This window comes from Onychostoma macrolepis, chromosome 22 (genome assembly GCF_012432095.1).
Source record: "Onychostoma macrolepis isolate SWU-2019 chromosome 22, ASM1243209v1, whole genome shotgun sequence".
Taxonomy (NCBI): Eukaryota; Metazoa; Chordata; class Actinopteri; order Cypriniformes; family Cyprinidae; genus Onychostoma; species Onychostoma macrolepis.
In genome coordinates this window covers 13,875,974-13,899,559 of record NC_081176.1, presented here as the reverse complement: position 1 = coordinate 13,899,559, position 23,586 = coordinate 13,875,974, and the positions used below count along the sequence as shown (strand labels likewise).

At 38.4% G+C, this 23,586-nt stretch overlaps 1 pseudogene; it reads right to left on the bottom strand.

Annotated features, from left to right (window-relative positions):
• Positions 1-14,894: 14,894 nt before the first annotated feature.
• Positions 14,895-18,467, bottom strand: LOC131529907 (SLAM family member 5-like; annotated as a pseudogene).
• Positions 18,468-23,586: the final 5,119 nt, after the last annotated feature.

Here is a 23,586-nt window from a genome sequence, read left to right as displayed (position 1 = left end):
GTTCCGCCACAGTGGCAAAGTGAAGAACCCCAAAAGGTGCCTCCAGGAACCTTTAGTTTTTACAGTGTACACCAACCCTACACCTAAACCTACCCCTTACAGGAAACTTTCTGCATTTTTAGATTTTCAAAAAACTTCATTCTGTGTGATTTATTAGCTTGTTTACCTGTGGGGACCTCAATTTAGGAAAACTCAAACACACAATATAACTACCTCGAGAATCGATATATATTCCTGTCACACCAGAGGAAACAAAACCTTAGACCATGTTTACACAAACATGGCTGGAGCTTACGTTGCGACACCCCTCCCCCACCTGGGACAGTCAGATCACCTTTCTTTGTTCCTCACCCCAAATATGCACCCCTCATCAACCGTGTGAAGCCATCAGTGAAGACCATCAAGGTGTGGCCTGCGGGGCAGATTCCACACTCCAGGAAAGGTTTCTACACACAGACTGGAGTATGTTTGCTTCTCAAGCCACCAGTGGCGCTCACACAGACATTGACTCTTACACCTCCTCTGTATTGGATCATATCAATATCACCATTGACAGTGTTACAACCCAGAAACAGATCACCACATATCCAAATCAGAAGCCTTGGATGAACAAGGAAGTGCGACTCCTGTTGAAGTCACGCAACACTGCCTTCAGATCAGGAGATGCACAAGCCTACAGCACATCCAGAGCAAACCTGAAGAGGGGCATCAAAAAGGCCAAGCACTGCTACAAGCTAAAGATAGAGGGACACTTTTCCAACTCTGACCCTCGACGCATGTGGCAGGGCATTCAGGCCATCAGTGACTACAAACCCACCCACTCCACCCCCGCAGCCACTGATGTCAACTTCCTGAACGAGCTAAATTACTTTTATGCTCGCTTTGAAAGAGACAACAGAGAAACTGCCACCAAGCTCAATCCCTCAGATGACCACCCACCAATCATACTCTCCTCCACAGATGTCTGCAAGGAACTGAGCCGGATCAGCGCGCACAAGGCTGCTGGACCAGACAACATCCCTGGTCGTGTTCTCAGGGCATGTGCGGAGCAGCTCGCTGGGGTTTTTACAGACATTTTCAACCTGTCTCTTGCCCAAGCAGCCGTACCAACATGCTTTAAATGCACTTCCATTGTGCCAGTGCCAAAACACTCTAGTCCGAGGTGCCCTAATGACTACCGCCCTGTAGCACTCACACCCATCATCATGAAGTGCTTTGAGCGGCTGGTCCTGGAACACCTAAAGACTCTCTACCATCCACATTGGACTCACACCAGTTTGCCTACCGTAGCAATAGGAGCACAGAGGACGCAGTTTCCATGGCACTGCACTCTGTGCTCACTCACCTGGACAATAAGAACACTTATGCACGTATGCTGTTTGTTGACTTCAGCTCAGCATTCAACACTGTCATCCCAACCAAGTTAATAGCCAAACTTGGAGACCTGGGCATCAATACCTCAATTACTTATAGTTTATATGTTTTATTTTTGCTCCTGATCCTGCTGTGCTGGACTGTATATGATTAATTGAGGTAAGTCTGAGTTTGTGCATTTTCAGGTTTACACACACACACACACACACACACACACACACACACACACACACACATATATATATATATATATATATACACACACACATATATATATATATATATATATATATATATATATACAGTGAGGAAAATAAGTATTTGAACACCTGAGAAAATCAATGTTAATATTTGGTACAGTAGCCTTTGTTTGCAATTACAGAGGTCAAACGTTTCCTGTAGTTTTCACCAGGTTTGCACACACTGCAGGAGGGATTTTGGCCTCCTCCACACAGATCTTCTCTAGATCAGTCAGGTTTCTGGCCTGTCGCTGAGAAACACGGAGTTTGAGCTCCCTCAAAGATTCTCTATTGGGTTTAGGTCTGGAGACTGGCTAGGCCACGCCAGAACCTTGATATGCTTCTTACAGAGCCACTCCTTGGTTATCCTGGCTGTGTGCTTGGTCATTGTCATGTTGGAAGACCCAGCCTCGACCCATCTTCAATGCTCTAACTGAGGGAAGGAGGTTGTTCCCAAAATCTCGCAATACATGGCCCCGGTCATCCTCTCCTTAATACAGTGCAGTCGCCCTGTCCCATGTGCAGAAAAACACCCCAAAGCATGATGCTACCACCCCATGCTTCACAGTAGGGATGGTGTTCTTGGGATGGTACTCATCATTCTTCTTCCTCCAAACACGTTTAGTGGAATTATGACCAAAAGTTCTATTTTGGTCTCATCTGACCACATGACTTTCTCCCATGACTCCTCTGGATCATCCAAATGGTCATTGGCAAACTTAAGTCGGCCTGGACATGTGCTGGTTTAAGCAGGGGAACCTTCCGTGCCATGCATGATTTCAAACCATGACGTCTTAGTGTATTACCAACAGTAACCTTGGAAGCGGTGGTCCCAGCTCTTTTCAGGTCATTGACCAGCTCCTCCCGTGTAGTTCTGGGCTGATTTCTCACCTTTCTTAGGATCATTGAGACCCCACGAGGTGAGATCTTGCATGGAGCCCCAGTCCGAGGAGATTGACAGTCATGTTTAGCTTCTTCCATTTTCTAATGATTGCTCCAACAGTGGACCTTTTTCACTTCAGCTCAGCATTCAACACTGTCATCCCAACCAAGTTAATAGCCAAACTTGGAGACCTGGGCATCAATACCTCAATTACTTATAGTTTATATGTTTTATTTTTGCTCCTGATCCTGCTGTGCTGGACTGTATATGATTAATTGAGGTAAGTCTGAGTTTGTGCATTTTCAGGTTTACACACACACACACACACACACACACACACACACACACACACACACATATATATATATATATATATATACACACACACATATATATATATATATATATATATATATATATATATATATATATATATACACACACACACTAAAAATTAGGATATCGTGAAAAAGTGTTTTTTGTAACTTATTTCAAAAGTGAAACTTTCATATATTCTAGATTAATTACATGTAAAGTAAAACATTTCAAAAGTTTTTTTTGTTTGTTTGTTTTAATTTTGATGATTAGAGCTTACAGTTCAAGTCAAAAATCCAGTATTGGATTGCTGCAGTTAAAGCTATTGCTATTCAAATCATCAATCTTATTGTCTCTAGCAAAACAAATCATTACAGCTCCAAGTGAACCTTGTTCGACAGCTCACCAAACTATTGTTCAGGCTTTAATGTGTGTTGCTGCAGACACACGGAATTTGTACTGTAGGGATGGTCATTTAATTCAACTCAAATGTAAATATTTTTGGCTTTCGTGACCTGTAAGCTGTAATCATCAAGATTAAAACAAAAAAAAATATTTTTTTGAAATGTTTTACTTTACATGTAATGAATCTAGAATATCTGAAAGTTTCACTTTTTGAAACAAGTTACAGAAAAACAATTAACTTTTTCACGATATTCAAATTTTTTGAGATGCACCTGTGTATATATACATACACACGAACACATACATACATAAATACATTCAAATATACATACACTGTGTGTTATTGCAATAGATACTGCATTGAACTAGTCCACAACCATTAATCAGTACACTAATATAACAAAATACTCATTTTAAGATACTCTGAATAAAACCATGTGCTAAATGAATAAATGTCAATATTTTGTTATTAAATTTTATGTTAATCCTCCTTTTCAACGAACTACACAGAATCTTACACTAACTGTGGTAATGGAGACCCATTTGGTGAGAGCAGCACTGCAGATTTTCCTGATGGTGAGGAGCTACTTGCTGACGAACCTACCAACATGATTTCACCTTATAAGTGCCTTTGTTCTATTCAACATTATACAGAAAAGCTGTTAAACGTACAGCAAAGTGTACTATTTTTCTGCTGCTATTTGTTGGGTATTCAAGAGGAGATCATCAAGCTACCTACAGCTGTCTTGAGGCTTATCAATTTCTTAATTTCCTGTGTGAATTTTCCCAATCTGTGACCTCCATTTAGAACAAGAAAGAATGTTATCATTGACTGCGATGTACATTAAATTTGCTCATTTGAATTGTACTATTTTTGAGGTATGATTGTTTTAAAGTTCTAAGATATTTGAGTCACATTTATTTGTTTATGGTTTTGTCAAAGTGTAAGTTTTTTTTATTTATAACAATATTAACACTGGTGTTCCCATGAATTTGATTGTGATGTGCAGTATTGATTATTTATTTGAAACTTCTATGGATATTGTTGTTGTTAATCAATAAACAATGTTTGATATGTATTCATTTTAGTTTTTCTATTTGTTTATTAAAATAATTAAATGTCAATAGCAGGAACAATAAACTAGAGGGAGGAGAGGGAACAAATATTAAAGAACTGAAATTGAGAAATGGTGCCTCAAGCACCAAGGTGGTTCCTGACCATTCTTAATAAAAGAGTTCCTCCAGGAACCATTAAAAGTTCCTCAGAGAACCACCCCTTTTTAAAGGGTGCCTAGAGGCTCTACAGAGGGTTCCGCCACAGTGGCAAAGTGAAGAACCCCAAAAGGTGCCTCCAGGAACCTTTAGTTTTACAGTGTACACCAACCCTACACCTAAACCTACCCCTTACAGGAAACTTTCTGCATTTTTAGATTTTCAAAAAACTTCATTCTGTGTGATTTATTAGCTTGTTTACCTGTGGGGACCTCAATTTAGGAAAACTCAAACACACAATATAACTACCTCGAGAATCGATATATATTAAATATATTAAAAATATAAAGCAATAGTTGAGCATGTTCTTTTGCATGGAATGAGCATAAGGAAAGCTGGCCTGCAGGATCATCTACTTACACATTACAATTACAGTACATAGCAGTACTTCAGATGAGAGAACTTTCACTGTTCTTTGTACTGTAAATACTGTAGCACACACCCTCAAACTCGTAACTGTTGAATTGATTTGTAGCCAAGTACTTTTTACATGTATTTGTGCAGAACTGAGAGTCGACTCTCTAGGGGAGGCAGAGAAAGTCTTTTCTCAGAAGACTAAGAAACTGCTATAGTATAACAAATAAGGATATTACCAATACTGTAATGCAACTTGGCAGAGGATGCTGTATTTATTTATTGCTGTACAGTAACTGACATGATATTCCAATGTGTGTTTACTGTATATTCAGTAGTTTGGTTTTTGTACTTTTCTCTTCTAGTGCTTTTCATTTACTGTAGGATCACTTTACAGTAGTGTAATAGAATTTATTGGTGAATTTTACTGTATTTGCACAACTCTATTTATGCTGCATACTGTAACAGAGATTGACTTGCAAGATGTTTCCTGTTTCCCAAAAGGAGGTTTTTGTGACAGTGTTTGGAATTGATCTCACTAGTGTTATCTTGTCAGGAAAATAGTCTGTGTATTTGACAGCTTTGTGTGTCATCTGAGGCCAAAGATTAGATTCTGACAAAAGATAATATGTTTTTGACTAAAATGTTTGACTTTTGTCTGAAGTTTGCACAAATTGGTGTGTAGTTTTGAGATTGTGTTTATAGTTGTGAGAAAATGGTGAATTGTTTCATGAATATGACTGTAAACATCACATAAACTATTCATGCTGTGTATCAGCATGGTTGTGGATGCCTTGTGTTTTCACCACTCCACAGAAGAGCAGCAACAATGATAAATGTGAATGATAACACTGTATTCACTACAGAGAAGAAAACATATCTTTCTTTTTTTTAAACATCAGTTCAAATATCAACAATTCCAAAGTTCACATACTTTTTGCTACACTTTTATTAAAATGTACATGAAACGTGTACATGGACAGACACACATTATACTATGCCTATATTTTGCATATTGAAAATAAAATGGAAGAACTATATTGAGAAAATGAATTGTTAGGAAAGAGAAAGAATGGATATTTAAGTTCAGAAAAGACATCAGCTTGGTATTGCTGGACATTATAGTGTTAATTATCGTCTTCTGCTGAATCAACTATTTTACCATCAAGTACATTTGTTGCATGTCCTCAACTGGAAAAAAAATATATATATACAGTGAGGAAAATAAGTATTTGAACACCCTGCTATTTTGCAAGTTCTCCCACTTAGAAATCATGGAGGGTCTGAAATTGTCATCGAGGTGCATGTCCACTGTGAGAGACATAATCTAAAAAAAATCCAGAAATCACAATGTATGATTTTTAACTATTTATTTGTATGATACAGCTGCAAATAAGTATTTGAACACCTGAGAAAATCAATGTTAATATTTGGTACAGTAGCCTTTGTTTGCAATTACAGAGGTCAAACGTTTCCTGTAGTTTTTCACCAGGTTTGCACACACTGCAGGAGGGATTTTGGCCCACCTCCACACAGATCTTCTCTAGATCAGTCAGGTTTCTGGCCTGTCGCTGAGAAACACGGAGTTTGAGCTCCTCCAAAGATTCTCTATTGGGTTTAGGTCTGAGACTGGCTAGGCCACGCCAGAACCTTGATATGCTTCTTACAGAGCCACTCCTTGGTTATCCTGGCTGTGTGCTTCGGGTCATTGTCATGTTGGAAGACCCAGCCTCGACCCATCTTCAATGCTCTAACTGAGGGAAGGAGGTTGTTCCCAAAATCTCGCAATACATGGCCCCGGTCATCCTCTCCTTAATACAGTGCAGTCGCCTGTCCCATGTGCAGAAAAACACCCCAAAGCATGATGCTACCACCCCATGCTTCACAGTAGGGATGGTGTTCTTGGGATGGTACTCATCATTCTTCTTCCTCCAAACACGTTTAGTGGAATTATGACCAAAAGTTCTATTTTGGTCTCATCTGACCACATGACTTTCTCCCATGACTCCTCTGGATCATCCAAATGGTCATTGGCAAACTTAAGTCGGCCCTGGACATGTGCTGGTTTAAGCAGGGGAACCTTCCGTGCCATGCATGATTTCAAACCATGACGCCTTAGTGTATTACCAACAGTAACCTTGGAAACGGTGGTCCCAGCTCTTTTCAGGTCATTGACCAGCTCCTCCCGTGTAGTTCTGGGCTGATTTCTCACCTTTCTTAGGATCATTGAGACCCCACGAGGTGAGATCTTGCATGGAGCCCCAGTCCGAGGGAGATTGACAGTCATGTTTAGCTTCTTCCATTTTCTAATGATTGCTCCAACAGTGGACCTTTTTCACCAAGCTGCTTGGCAATTTCCCGTAGCCCTTTCCAGCCTTGTGGAGGTGTACAATTTTGTCTCTAGTGTCTTTGGACAGCTCTTTGGTCTTGGCCATGTTAGTAGTTGGATTCTTACTGATTGTATGGGGTGGACAGGTGTCTTTATGCAGCTAACGACCTCATTATCTAATTTAGGATAATAAATGGAGTGGAGGTGGACATTTTAAAGGCAGACTAACAGGTCTTTGAGGGTCAGAATTCTAGCTGATAGACAGGTGTTCAAATACTTATTTGCAGCTGTATCATACAAATAAATAGTTAAAAATCATACATTGTGATTTCTGGATTTTTTTTTAGATTATGTCTCTCACAGTGGACATGCACCTACGATGACAATTTCAGACCCCTCCATGATTTCTAAGTGGGAGAACTTGCAAAATAGCAGGGTGTTCAAATACTTATTTTCCTCACTGTATATAAAAATTAAAACAGATGAACAAAAATATCACTGATGATCTTTCTGATGTTATAGTCTCTTATAGGGGTCGATGAGGAACCTTTAAAACAATAGTACATTGCAACACTGCCTTCAGATCAGGAGATGCACAAGCCTACAGCACATCCAGAGCAAACCTGAAGAGGGGCATCAAAAAGGCCAAGCACTGCTACAAGCTAAAGATAGAGGGACACTTTTCCAACTCTGACCCTCGACGCATGTGGCAGGGCATTCAGGCCATCAGTGACTACAAACCCACCCACTCCACCCCCGCAGCCACTGATGTCAACTTCCTGAACGAGCTAAATTACTTTTATGCTCGCTTTGAAAGAGACAACAGAGAAACTGCCACCAAGCTCAATCCCTCAGATGACCACCCACCAATCATACTCTCCTCCACAGATGTCTGCAAGGAACTGAGCCGGATCAGCGCGCACAAGGCTGCTGGACCAGACAACATCCCTGGTCGTGTTCTCAGGGCATGTGCGGAGCAGCTCGCTGGGGTTTTTACAGACATTTTCAACCTGTCTCTTGCCCAAGCAGCCGTACCAACATGCTTTAAATGCACTTCCATTGTGCCAGTGCCAAAACACTCTAGTCCGAGGTGCCCTAATGACTACCGCCCTGTAGCACTCACACCCATCATCATGAAGTGCTTTGAGCGGCTGGTCCTGGAACACCTAAAGACTCTCTACCATCCACATTGGACTCACACCAGTTTGCCTACCGTAGCAATAGGAGCACAGAGGACGCAGTTTCCATGGCACTGCACTCTGTGCTCACTCACCTGGACAATAAGAACACTTATGCACGTATGCTGTTTGTTGACTTCAGCTCAGCATTCAACACTGTCATCCCAACCAAGTTAATAGCCAAACTTGGAGACCTGGGCATCAATACCTCAATGTGTAACTGGATTTTGGACTTCCTGACCAACAGACCCCAGAATGTTCGATCAGGATTCACCTGCTCCACATCCATCACACTTAACACTGGTGTACCACAGGGCTGTGTGCTAAGCCCGTTTCTCTACTCCCTCTTCACCTCCGACTGCAAGCCTGTGTATGGATCTAATTCCATCGTCAAGTTTGCAGACGACACCACAGTGATTGGCCTCATCAGTAACAACGATGAGACTGCCTATAGGGAGGAGATCCAGCACCTGGCCACATGGTGCACTGAAAATAACCTGCTCCTCAACACCACCAAAACGAAGGAGCTCATCGTGGACTTCAGGAAGGAGTCAAGAGGCACACACGACACCATCCACATCAATGGAATGGCTGTTGAGCGTGTCTCCAGTTTCAAGTTCCTGGGGATCCACATCTCGGCGGACATGTTGTGGAAAACCAACACCTCCAGCCTGGTCAAGAAGGCTCACCAGCGCCTCTTCTTTCTGAGGACACTGAGGAAGAATCAGCTCTCCTCTGCTATCCTGGTGAACTTCTATCGCTGCGCAATAGAAAGCATCCTGACCAACTGTGTCACAGTATGGTATGGGAGCTGCTCTGTTGCGGAGCGCAAGGCACTGCAGCGGTGGTGAAAACTGCCCAGCGCATCACAGGGACTCCACTACCTGCCATCGAACACATCCAGAGGAAACGCTGTCTGCATCGAGCTCGCAGCATCCTTAAGGACTCCTCTCACCCAGCCCACAGACTGTTTTCTCTCCTGCCCTCCGGTAGGCGTTTCAGGTGCCTCCGGACCAGGACCAGCAGACTAAAGAACAGTTTCTTCCCCAGAGCTGTCTCTTTACTGAACTCTACCCCCCGTTGATCCACTTCCTCATATATTATTAACTCTTCTCTCCTACCTCACATCTGCCTTATTTGCACTACTGAATGTAAATTTTTATTACAGTAACAACTGTTTACTTTTGTATCTTGCACTACCATACCTAAATTGGATTATGCTCATTTGCACTGCCGACTGTTGTTACATTATCAATGCTTACATTAACATTTTGCACCGTATGTCTAATTGTAATATGCAATCACTTCCACTGCACTTTTACACCTTGTTTATAGTAATAGTCATCTGTATATATATTATATTGATAGTACATATCACCTGTAAATTCTGCTTATAGTAATAGCCATCTGTATATTTATTCACTATACATATTCACCTGTAAATTCTGTATATTTATTCACTATACATATTCACCTGTAAATTCTGTATATTTATTCACTATACATATTCACCTGTAAATTCTGTATATTTATTCACTATACATATTCACCTGTAATTTCTGTATATTTATTCACTACACATATTCACCTGTAAATTCTGTTTATATTAATAACCATCTTTCTATATATATTTATACATATACTCAGTACATATCCTTGTCCTGCACTTATTCAACCATTGTATATACTGCACTTGCTACTATTGCACTTCTGGTTAGACCTAAACTGCATTTCGTTGCCCTGTACCTGTACTTGTGTAATGACAATAAAGTTGAATCTAATCTAATCTAATATTAAATATATTAAAAATATAAAGCAATAGTTGAGCATGTTCTTTTGCATGGAATGAGCATAAGGAAAGCTGGCCTGCAGGATCATCTACTTACACATTACAATTACAGTACATAGCAGTACTTCAGATGAGAGAACTTTCACTGTTCTTTGTACTGTAAATACTGTAGCACACACCCTCAAACTCGTAACTGTTGAATTGATTTGTAGCCAAGTACTTTTTACATGTATTTGTGCAGAACTGAGAGTCGACTCTCTAGGGGAGGCAGAGAAAGTCTTTTCTCAGAAGACTAAGAAACTGCTATAGTATAACAAATAAGGATATTACCAATACTGTAATGCAACTTGGCAGAGGATGCTGTATTTATTTATTGCTGTACAGTAACTGACATGATATTCCAATGTGTGTTTACTGTATATTCAGTAGTTTGGTTTTTGTACTTTTCTCTTCTAGTGCTTTTCATTTACTGTAGGATCACTTTACAGTAGTGTAATAGAATTTATTGGTGAATTTTACTGTATTTGCACAACTCTATTTATGCTGCATACTGTAACAGAGATTGACTTGCAAGATGTTTCCTGTTTCCCAAAAGGAGGTTTTTGTGACAGTGTTTGGAATTGATCTCACTAGTGTTATCTTGTCAGGAAAATAGTCTGTGTATTTGACAGCTTTGTGTGTCATCTGAGGCCAAAGATTAGATTCTGACAAAAGATAATATGTTTTTGACTAAAATGTTTGACTTTTGTCTGAAGTTTGCACAAATTGGTGTGTAGTTTTGAGATTGTGTTTATAGTTGTGAGAAAATGGTGAATTGTTTCATGAATATGACTGTAAACATCACATAAACTATTCATGCTGTGTATCAGCATGGTTGTGGATGCCTTGTGTTTTCACCACTCCACAGAAGAGCAGCAACAATGATAAATGTGAATGATAACACTGTATTCACTACAGAGAAGAAAACATATCTTTCTTTTTTTTAAACATCAGTTCAAATATCAACAATTCCAAAGTTCACATACTTTTTGCTACACTTTTATTAAAATGTACATGAAACGTGTACATGGACAGACACACATTATACTATGCCTATATTTTGCATATTGAAAATAAAATGGAAGAACTATATTGAGAAAATGAATTGTTAGGAAAGAGAAAGAATGGATATTTAAGTTCAGAAAAGACATCAGCTTGGTATTGCTGGACATTATAGTGTTAATTATCGTCTTCTGCTGAATCAACTATTTTACCATCAAGTACATTTGTTGCATGTCCTCAACTGGAAAAAAAAAATATATATATATACAGTGAGGAAAATAAGTATTTGAACACCCTGCTATTTTGCAAGTTCTCCCACTTAGAAATCATGGAGGGGTCTGAAATTGTCATCGTAGGTGCATGTCCACTGTGAGAGACATAATCTAAAAAAAAAAATCCAGAAAATCACAATGTATGATTTTTTAACTATTCATTTGTATGATACAGCTGCAAATAAGTATTTGAACACCTGAGAAAATGTTAATATTTGGTACAGTAGCCTTTGTTTGCAATTACAGAGGTCAAACGTTTCCTGTAGTTTTTCACCAGGTTTGCACACACTGCAGGAGGGATTTTGGCCCACTCCTCCACACAGATCTTCTCTAGATCAGTCAGGTTTCTGGCCTGTCGCTGAGAAACACGGAGTTTGAGCTCCTCCAAAGATTCTCTATTGGGTTTAGGTCTGGAGACTGGCTAGGCCACGCCAGAACCTTGATATGCTTCTTACAGAGCCACTCCTTGGTTATCCTGGCTGTGTGCTTGGTCATTGTCATGTTGGAAGACCCAGCCTCGACCCATCTTCAATGCTCTACCTGAGGGAAGGAGGTTGTTCCCAAAATCTCGCAATACATGGCCCCGGTCATGCTCTCCTTAATACAGTGCAGTCGCCTGTCCCATGTGCAGAAAAACACCCCCAAAGCATGATGCTACCACCCCATGCTTCACAGTAGGGATGGTGTTCTTGGGATGGTACTCATCATTCTTCTTCCTCCAAACACGTTTAGTGGAATTATGACCAAAAGTTCTATTTTGGTCTCATCTGACCACATGACTTTCTCCCATGACTCCTCTGGATCATCCAAATGGTCATTGGCAAACTTAAGTCGGCCCTGGACATGTGCTGGTTTAAGCAGGGGAACCTTCCGTGCCATGCATGATTTCAAACCATGACGTCTTAGTGTATTACCAACAGTAACCTTGGAAACGGTGGTCCCAGCTCTTTTCAGGTCATTGACCAGCTCCTCCCGTGTAGTTCTGGGCTGATTTCTCACCTTTCTTAGGATCATTGAGACCCCACGAGGTGAGATCTTGCATGGAGCCCCAGTCCGAGGGAGATTGACAGTCATGTTTAGCTTCTTCCATTTTCTAATGATTGCTCCAACAGTGGACCTTTTTCACCAAGCTGCTTGGCAATTTCCCGTAGCCCTTTCCAGCCTTGTGGAGGTGTACAATTTTGTCTCTAGTGTCTTTGGACAGCTCTTTGGTCTTGGCCATGTTAGTAGTTGGATTCTTACTGATTGTATGGGGTGGACAGGTGTCTTTATGCAGCTAACGACCTCAAACAGGTGCATCTAATTTAGGATAATAAATGGAGTGGAGGTGGACATTTTAAAGGCAGACTAACAGGTCTTTGAGGGTCAGAATTCTAGCTGATAGACAGGTGTTCAAATACTTATTTGCAGCTGTATCATACAAATAAATAGTTAAAAATCATACATTGTGATTTCTGGATTTTTTTTAGATTATGTCTCTCACAGTGGACATGCACCTACGATGACAATTTCAGACCCCTCCATGATTTCTAAGTGGGAGAACTTGCAAAATAGCAGGGTGTTCAAATACTTATTTTCCTCACTGTATATAAAAAATTAAAAACAGATGAACAAAAATATCACTGATGATCTTTCTGATGTTATAGTCTCTTATAGGGGTCGATGAGGAACCTTTAAAACAATAGTACATTGCAACGCTATGTTTGTGGCTACAAAACAAGCAGACAAAACTTAAATTCTGTAATGTAATGAATTTATTGTTTTAAAACCTCTCAGATTAGGCTATTTCATCTTAGAATACACATCCAAAATATTCACTATATACCGTGACATTAAATGTTATTGACTGTATTCCTCGATAGACGATAATTACATAGTAAAGCCCAGAGTCTGTGGTTCTGATGTTACTGATGGTCAGAGATCCAGTTTCATAGTCCAGCTTTAATCTGTCACCAAATCTCTCAGATTTAAATGAATAATCATCAATGAAAAGGATACATTTCAGCAACAAACGTGCGTTCTGATCCAAACTTCCACCTTAAGTGAACATCTCTATTTAATTCAGTAACATAGAGTGACAGAATCTCCCTCCATCACTGATACTGACGTCAATTCATCTGTATCAGCACCAAACACACCTGAAACACAGACAGGAATGATCGATTGACAGAAACAATCTGCTGCTAACTAGCATATGCAACAAAGTAGGTGTTTTTACAACACTGGTTTGAATAAAATATTGAAATATTGGATGAATAATAGCCTAAAGGATTTTGTATTATAAAACGTTTTTTTTAAAAATTTAAATTAAAAGATTATTGTTCGAGCACAGAAAAAGTTGATATCTGTAAGAACAGACAGAGCAGCAGAAAAGAGAGATCCATAATTCTTCAGTTATTCACCCAAAAGTCTATAATAATTCAACTCCACTTTGATCTTCTTAAATCTGGGATGAGTCAACAGAAATAAAATTAACCAGCAACTTGAAACTGCATAAACTGTGAAGGATGGAAAAAAACTTTGTAGTGGCAGTGAACCCTTCTGTGCGTTTCCATGTGTGTGCTGTGCACGCCTGAATTCTTATGTTTTTGCCTATAGCACTGCACAGCAAACACCAAATGACATACTCCCAGAAGAGATGCTGGAGAAGGCTGTGCACCATTAGCAGGGGCGGCAAAATGAGGGAAGCTTAGGAAGAGTCCAAGATTTCTACTGAGGAATTTGGGTAAGGGAATAGAAACACATGCACACACGCACACGCACACGTGTTTGTGAGGGCATTGCACAGACTTCCATTGATTTTATTATTTTCTATCAGATTGATTTTCTAACCGAACCTAACCCTACTGTTACTCATCACAAGAACATGTGCAGAACACTAGATTGAAATAAAACATCTTTTGGCTGATTTATACGCTTTTTTAACTAGTGAGGACCAGTAAAATGTCATCACTAGTGACTTGTCAAAGTATTCCACAATATAAGTGAGGACATTTGGTCCTATAGACGTAATGGTTTTCATACTATACACAAACTGTATTTTCTAACCCGATCACTAACCCTATTCTTGTAGGGATATCTGATTCAAGGATATATAACTAACATAAAAATAAATGATTTATGCAGATAATATATCTATAGCCAGTACAAAAATTAAACATGAAAATATACAAAACATACAAAATGTTGACAAAATTATGCAATCAGTTATGCGTTAAACCTCAGACAAACTCACAAAAACCTCACAAAATTGAGTATTAGCACACTGTAAAAAGTGATAAATTGACTTAACTTAAAAAAATTTAGGAAACCCGTTGCTTTAAAATTATTAAGTAAATAGTAATTAAAAAAAAACGTTAATTCACTTAACTTATTTTTTTTTAATGATCATTTACTTAAAAATTTTAAGGCAACAGGTTTCCTCAATTTTTTTAAGTTAGGTTAACATCACTTTTTACAGTGTACAATATTTATGGTATTTATTATATCGTAAAGCACAATAATCCACAAGTCTATAGTATTCTGTATGCATTGCTGAGCTCAAACACACATCTAAAATGTCAAATAATGTTGAACAGATTAGAGCTCATTAAGCAGGAACAAGAACTAACAACTCATGAAACTAACAGAAGGTTGGAAGAAAATGGTGGACTTAAAAGAGCTCTAAACATTCATGCTCTGGAGGAAAATAACAACAGTTTCTCTTTAAATATCATTTAAGTCAGAGGATTCTTGTTATACTCAAAAAAGGATTGCACATAATTTTTTATATTAAGTAAGAATCAATAATATTCATGTATAGCATTATGTGACATGGGATGTCAGTGCAAGAGAAAATCTTGATACCAAAATAGTGACATATTTATAACAACAGGGGGCGTCCTCAAACCAAGTTCATGCTTTTGCTTCCTGAATGATTTTAGTCTTTCATAAAACACTGGGTTTTGAGTTCTTCATCTTCCTCTCCTCTAATCGACTGCCTGGTTAGTAGACAAATCCAGACAACATAAATGCAACAGTTTGATCAGTGTCTCATGACAATCCTGGAGTATATTGTTTCCTCTGTCCCGTTAGCTTTCTGAAAAACAACACAAATTTACTGTACGAAATGAGGCTCACCAAACAAATGTTCTCAACAAGTTAAAGGCATTCATTTCACCATGACAGGAAATACAAATAGTGTGTCATTGTTGTGTTTGTACTGCAGAGAGAAAGAGACCTGCAGGATTTTCCATTAATGTCTGATCAAAAATAATAATTGTTAGTGTTTAATGCAGACCTTAAAGTCTAAATGCTCCTGACATCATGCACAGAATGTATTCTACATTTTGACATTAAAGTGATCATTATTTTATAGGAAGAAATATTTTGCATGTAAGACAACTTAAATTTCATTCTGTTCCTCACACAAAGCTATCATATGACTTCAGAAGACTTGGAATATCACACAGTCATCTGGACTATATTTGTTTTTGTCATTTTGCAGCTTGACAGCTAAATCCTCAGAAAAGAGTGTCCTGGATAATCTTTAGAATTTCATCTTTTATGTTTCACAGAATAAAGAAAGGCTTGTGAGTTTTGGACATGCTAATAGATGGTGTTTAATTAAAAAAAAAATCGTACCTTTTTCTGATCATTTTGTCTAAAAAATCCTGTTTCAGCATATTGTACCTCTTCATCTTCTGTCTGGACTGTATTCACTGTATTCACACACGGTTCAAAACCATTTCCTGAAGTTTTAGGGTTAGGATAGAGTTAATCTCTCAATCATTAACATCAGTTATATAAACTTAATGGATGCAAAAGCATTAATACATTATTCTTGTTATAAAAGCAGAAGATAAGACTTACTTTTTTGTGCCGTTCTTTTGCGTTTCCTGCAGAGAAAGTACATCACACTCACGAGTACAACCAGAGCTACAGCAGACATACATGCAGCAAGGACTTTATTTACATGAAACGATTCTAAAATGGAAAGAAAGCAGTTAACTTTGGCTTCACATCAACAGTGCATTTACAGACCCAGAAACAATATTCTTTCTATATACTTGATGAAATTAGTGTTGAATTACCTGGACATGTGTGACAAAATTCAGTGATGTCGATATGTCTTGTCTGGTTTCTGATGGGATTGTTGAGCACACAGCTGTAGGTGTTTTTCTCCTGATATTCCACCTCCAGAGGAAGAGAGACTGATGCTGAGATCAGACACACTGATGCTGGACAATAAACTGTTTCCTTTGTACCAGGAGAGAGTCACATGACTCACATTCACCACTGAACACAGCAGTGAACAATTCAATGATCCTGATGATGAAGAACATTGTGGAGAGTCTTTGGTGATTATGGGAGCGGGAAGAAGAGCTGGAAAATATCAAACAGAACTAAAATATTAATTCAGGAACAAACAGTGATTGACATCTTAACAATTTAGACATCTTTAAATTAATATTATCACACATGCTGGTCGTCATATCTCAATACCTATATTGTTAAAAACAATTTAATGCAGCAGATTTTAAAGGGATACTCCACCCCAAAATGAAAATTTTGTCATTAATCACTTACCCCCATGTCGTTCAAAACCCGTAAATGCTTTGTTCGTCTTCAGAACACAATTTAAGATATTTTTGATAAAAACCGGGAGGCTTGTAAATTATACTGTCAAGGCACAGAAAAGTATAAAAAAACATCGCCAAAATAGTCCATCTGCCATCAGTGGTTCAATCTGAATTTTATGAAGCGACAAGAATACTTTTTGTACGCAAAGAAAATAAAAATAAAGACATTTATTCAACAATTTGTCGAACGAAGCTTTTACGGGTTTTGAACGGCATGGGGGTAAGTGATTAATGACAAAATTTTCATTTTGGGGTGGAGTAACCCTTTAATTTGTACCTGAAAGCTATTCAGCCTGAACTGCTGATTTTTTGTTTTTATCAAAAACATTATGATTAGAATTAAGCTTAGATAAAGAGAAAAACTCTCCCTTTTGACTTTTATTTTCAACATTCAAAATCTAACAAATCTTTTATAACTGATATTGTACCTAACACTTGAACACTGTCTTTTGCTTTCTTTTAAGCGCTGGTATTTCCTTCAGGATTGTAAAGCAAAGGTACATTAGATTTTTTAAAATAGGCTGTAGAAATGACTTTTTGTCTGTCTTTTTCCATTTGAAATATTTATGAATCACCAGGGAAAACAGTTTCATTTTTGTTTCATCACAGTCTGGATCATAATGGGCTAATTTACTCACCATAGACAGTAACACTGAATCTCTTGTATGAAGTTCCTCTGTTTCTGAGGATCTGTAGTTTATAAAGTCCAGTGTGTTCAGTTGTGATGTTTCTGATGGTCAGAGATCCAGTCTGACTGTCCAGCTGCAGTCTGTCCCCAAATGTCTCATTACTGCCAAACATATCAATGCTCTGCTTATAGAGTTCAGCTATACGAGTCTCTTTAGGTCCAAACATCCACAGTATATGATCATTTCTTTGTTTTTCAGTAACATCAGTGTGTAGAGTGATAGAATCTCGCTCAGTTACTGATACTGACTTCACTTCATCTGTATCACCAAACACACCTGAAACACAAACAGAATGTCCCAGTCAGTAAATAAAAACCTGTTTCAGATCAAACAGAATGCTATTAAGGAGGATCCGCTAAAACCTTCTTCAAATACAAGGTGGAAAACTTTTTACTGGGATTTTACTAATCCCAATAGAAAAAGAAACATGTTCCTCATATTTACTAAAAGGACGTTTAACATGTATCATATTTAATAAAAGGATGTTAAACACGTACCATTCATGATCAATAAACACAGACTGAATAAAGTAGCGTTGTGAATCATCTTCCATTTATGAACTCTCCGACATATAATCATCTGTTCTGCTTACAAACAGAGTTATTTTCATGCTCATATGTAGTTACCATGCTCTATATCTTCAATTACAAAAAAAAAGAAAAGAAAATCCACAAAAAAGAATTAAAAGCATTTACATGTGAGGAATAATCCAGTTGTGTGAAGGTGGTTCGTAGGAATGAATTTTGAGATCTATGGGTTTACTTTACGCACACTTTCTGTTCCTCCCTCCCCCTCCACCCCTGCTTGCACTCTTTAATTTCAGAATTTTTTTCTCACAGTGTAAATACACCATAGATTTTACGATCAAAGTATGCTATATATTTTATTATATCAGCTATTTATTTTCTCACGTTAAATTATTTTTCTGTTGCTATTTAACTTAATTTTCTAATTTCTTTTTTTTAATTTCCTGTGGAGATCAATTAACATTCTTATAATATATTAATATGTATGTAATATTATATAATATTAATTATATAATACTTCCTTAGTGATATGCTCTATTTAAACAGCAATATAGCTGTATTGAAATCTAGCTGTTTAACTAGCCATTTTGCAAGTAATTTTATTTTAAAGGGGTCATATGATGCGATTTCAAGTTTTCCTTTCTCTTTTGAGTGTTACAAGCTGTTTGTGCATAGATAAGATCCCTAAAGCTGCAAAGACTAAAGTCTCAAACCCAAAGAGATATTCTTTATAAAAGTTAAGACTTGACCACGCCCACCAAAAACAGATAATTCAAACATGCTCCCACATGTCTACGTCACTGTGTGGGGAGATTTGCAAAACATTGGAATTATTATTCTCGCTGTAGTATTGTTGCTGCAGTCGGCGCCATGTCCTAGAGACGCTGTGTTTTGTTGTGAAAGCGAAAGTACTTTGTTTGGGCTTCCAAAAGAGGACACAACTAGAATCAGTGGTTAAGTTGTATTTACAACACTGTTCCAGAACAGTTCAACCCGAATTTTCGAATGTGTGCAGCGCATTTTACAGAGGACTATTTCCTGAACCTGGAAGAGGAGCATACAATGCTGGCTTGCACAAAGGCTGTTTCTATAAAGTGGGGCAATTCCAACTTTGCAAGGACAGTCAGGCGCTTCTGACTCACAGCCTGTAAGTATGTTTTCATATTTAAAGAATTTGCCACTGACAATTCAAACGTGAGTTTTGAGCAGTGTAGAGTAGTGCTTATTGTTTGTCGTTTCTCTGATCACAAATGCAGACATGGTAATGTTTATGCAGCACGATGCAACGCAACACGTAAAAAGACAGTATACTGTAAGTCATTGTCATCAGTCCCCACTGGATTAAACAAATGCCTCGTTTATAATGGGTTTTATTGTTTTTGTGTCATTGCCCTGGGACACGGCATCACAATACGGTAAGGGGCATAACATTTCCATCACACGCTTGAGGTATTCGGCCAATCACAACGCACTGGATAGCTGGCCAGTCAGAGCACGCCTCGCTTCTCAGAACGATGAACTTTGTAAAAATCGACACGTTTCAGAAAGGCGGGGCATAGAGGAGCAACAATAATGTACAGTATGTGAAAAATAATGTTTTTTTGAACCTTAAACCCCATAAACACATTGTATTTAGAGATGTTCCGATACCCATTTTCCCATACCGATACCTAGGCTCAGGGTATCGGCCGATACCGAGTACTGATTCGATACTGTGTATCTGGTTATACAGGTGTATGTACTACTTACTAGCCCTGTATGAATTGATACAATTATTTTATGGTGCGCTTCACCATAGATAAATAGATATAGATAGTCTGGCGAGTAAACAAAAAAAATAATATATAATGTTTGGAAAAAAGTACACTCTTAACATCAGTCAGTCAAGCATTATAATTATATTATGATAATCAAGTATTATTTATTGATAGAACTTTAGCAATTAGAATTAAAACTTGGTAACCATGTATGAATGCATATTAGTCTTCTAGTCTTCTTAGTCTGTTTCTGTAAAAATGGGGGAAAAAACTATCAATAATACTGATAAGATAATAATAATCATACTATGAATTCTAAGAACAATATAAACGCACTAAGGATTAATGAGCTGCTGGGTTCATGAATATTAATCACGTTGTCTGCGTTTGCTCGAACTGATTTGCTGAAATCAAAACAGGGACGATAATAGGTGAGCGCCAGCCAATGAGATTGTCGTTTGCGCATTAGCTCCGCCTACTACCGGAGAACCCGGCAGTTAAACTGAAGAATTCCAAAGAAACTCCGTTATTTTGACAGGAAAATACAACAAAGAATATCGTTTACATACCATCCGGAATTGACGCGCTACATGTAAAAGACTATCTCTCTCTCTGCGTGTGAGAAAAAAAGCAAAGCGACGGCAAGCCGTGTACTTCACACTAGAGCTTACGGTGAGTCAAATACAGGTGTGCTACGCATCCATTGAGATGATCTGAAAAATAGATCGCTTGACGGAGAGAGAAACTCTGAAGCGCTCAGTCAGTGTTCGGCGAGTGACAATATATCTGCGCTAAACTTATACATAGCCTCCAACTCACATACTAGCGAGTAAAATCTGATTATTTATCAGCCAGTGGCTAATATTAGACATCATTTAGTCGCTCAGGGTGAAGATTTAGTCGCATATGCAAGTGATTTACTGGCAATGTGCTTGCACGTTTGTACTTCTTCGCTGCTCTATATAGTGGTTGCTTGTGGCAACACAGCACAACTTCCTGTGTTTGCATTCTGAGCAGCGAAGAAGAATTGATTTCCATTTTGCAGCGTTAAGCAAAGCTAGCGCGCATAACTATAGGGTTTAAGAAAATGGTATCGGATCGGTACATGGGTTCAAGTACTCGCCGATACCGATGCCAGAATTTTTTGTGGTATCGGTGGAATTTCCGATACTAGTATCGGAATCGGAACAACCCTAATTGTATTACACCAAATACACAAAATAATGTTCTTTTTAGCAATGTCATATGACCCCCTTTAATAATTTACAAGTTTCCCATGTATAATATAGTCTTCTATAACTGCTTCTGCATACTGTTTTTCTTCATATCTGACAAATAAAACAGCAGATCACTGCACAATTACGCTGTTAGTCATCAGTTGTTTGCATTTCAAATGCTGTTTGACATGCAAATTATGATTTTCTTATGCTGTTTTGTAGATGAATAATTAGTTTTCTTCTGTTATACCTGGATTTTGATTGACCACCGAGAAGCCGTAACAGTTGCACTTCTGTCTAGAGGGGTTTTTTGATACCTTGGGTTCTGGCCACCATTTCCTTTACAGCTAAGACTCAACATCCTTTACAATTTTCTCATCAGTTTAAGGCTCTATACAGTGACATATTTAAAATGCTTTTGCACTCTTGGCGGGATTATAGAGAATGTTTTATCTAAATCATCAGTTGTGTCATAGATAACTGAGAAATTTGGGAAGGTTTGTGTCTGTACAAAACCTGATGAAATCGATATTTGCTATTCAAAACCAATTTTATGAGCTTCTGGTTACTACTGTGAACTTTGAGTTGCTTGAGTAAAATGTGTTTATATAAGCTACCCAACAAGAAGGATGTTGAACACAAATTTCATATTGCATCTCGTACCCATACAAGGAGATTAACGAACTGAATCTTGGATTAGTATTAATTCCAAAACTTTTGTGAAGCGTTCTCATAACATTTGTTTCCAGTGAAGTGTGGAGGTGTCTGTAGGGGGATTCACATGAGCAGAAACAGCCCTTTACCGACTTGTTTGTGGGCACATACAGACACACCAACACACTGTTACATGCGGCCAGTAATACATACACCCCTGCACCTGCTGCTGCATTCAACCAACAACACAAAACCACATGGACAGCCGATAGACAACAATGACCACAGCAGGTATCATTCTGACTCTGAAACTGAGCTGCTAGTAAGGCATAAAGCATTTTCATTCTGCATTAAAAAAGAGGCCTTGTGCTCAACTGCTTCAATGCAAAAACACTACTGAGATTGATACTCACATATGAGTATTTTTCAGTACTGGTAAATAATACCCTGTAAATTCTAGTACATTTCTAAAATAAAATATTTCAAAATATATCTATAAAGCAGCAATGAAGGGGCCAAGTACAACAGAGGCAAAATGAGGAGCTAGCATTTCTGGGAGCATCAGAAGAAACTGCAGCAATGACAAATGGCTGGAAATTCACAATCACTAGTAACATGATTTAATTGCTTATCACTTTTGCTCAATAGGTGGCACCGTTATCAAATTATGAAGCATTGTAGCATTGCAGAGTTGCAGCCTCAGAGTCAGTTTGGCGCCATGCCAACAATTTAATTGATGTGTTATTTGAGATTGGCTTGGTCTATCGAAAAGCTTTTAATAACTCTTTGCCATCTGAAGATGATCTGAGCTGATTTGGTGAAATCAGACAAACGATATAGGAGGAGTTAGAAACATTAGGATTTGAAAGATATTCAAAATTGCGGACTGCAAGTTCGACGAATATGGCATAATTGGTATTGGCTTGATCCAAGGAATCCATCAAGACCAGTTTCATTCAAATAGGCAAAAGCTATTAGCATTTAAAAAAAAATAATTTCCTGTACTTTTTGAATACAATCAGATATGGTGCCAATGACCAATGACACATACTGAGTTTCGTAATGATACGCTAATGCGACAAAATTCAAAATAGCCGACACCCAAAATGGCTCATATGGGAGTATAGGTGCGTTCACGCCATTTCGTAATAACCGTAATTACGAGATACCAACTTGTAAAAAGTGTTCACGTCCTCGCAGAACTGGTAATTACAACTTGTGAACTGGGAGCTTTCTGAAAGCTACGGCTTGTACCACATGACCGCTACACCTAACGCGGAACCAGAGAAAAATGCCGGCGCTTTCAAAGAAAGCTATATTACTGCTCTAAAAAAAGAGGAAAATAGATGCATGTATATACTATAATGTCCTATAAAAAACATACCGTGTTCGTACTGTTATTTTGTTGTTGTTCTCAACATTCTTTCGCGGGCTCATTTTGTTGACTGTCGCTATAGAAACAGATAATCCCCAGTTGGAGGACGTGAACAGCCCCGAGTTGAACGTCACGTGTTGTCATCTCGGAAATACGGTAATTACGATATGGCGTGAACGCAGCATATCAATTCGAGTATCAATTGACAGTTCGCAAAGAGCTTGATTGACAGGTGATCTGCCCAATCAGAACGCGGATATTATGTGCCGCTGCTGCTATCCGCCATCTTGCCCCA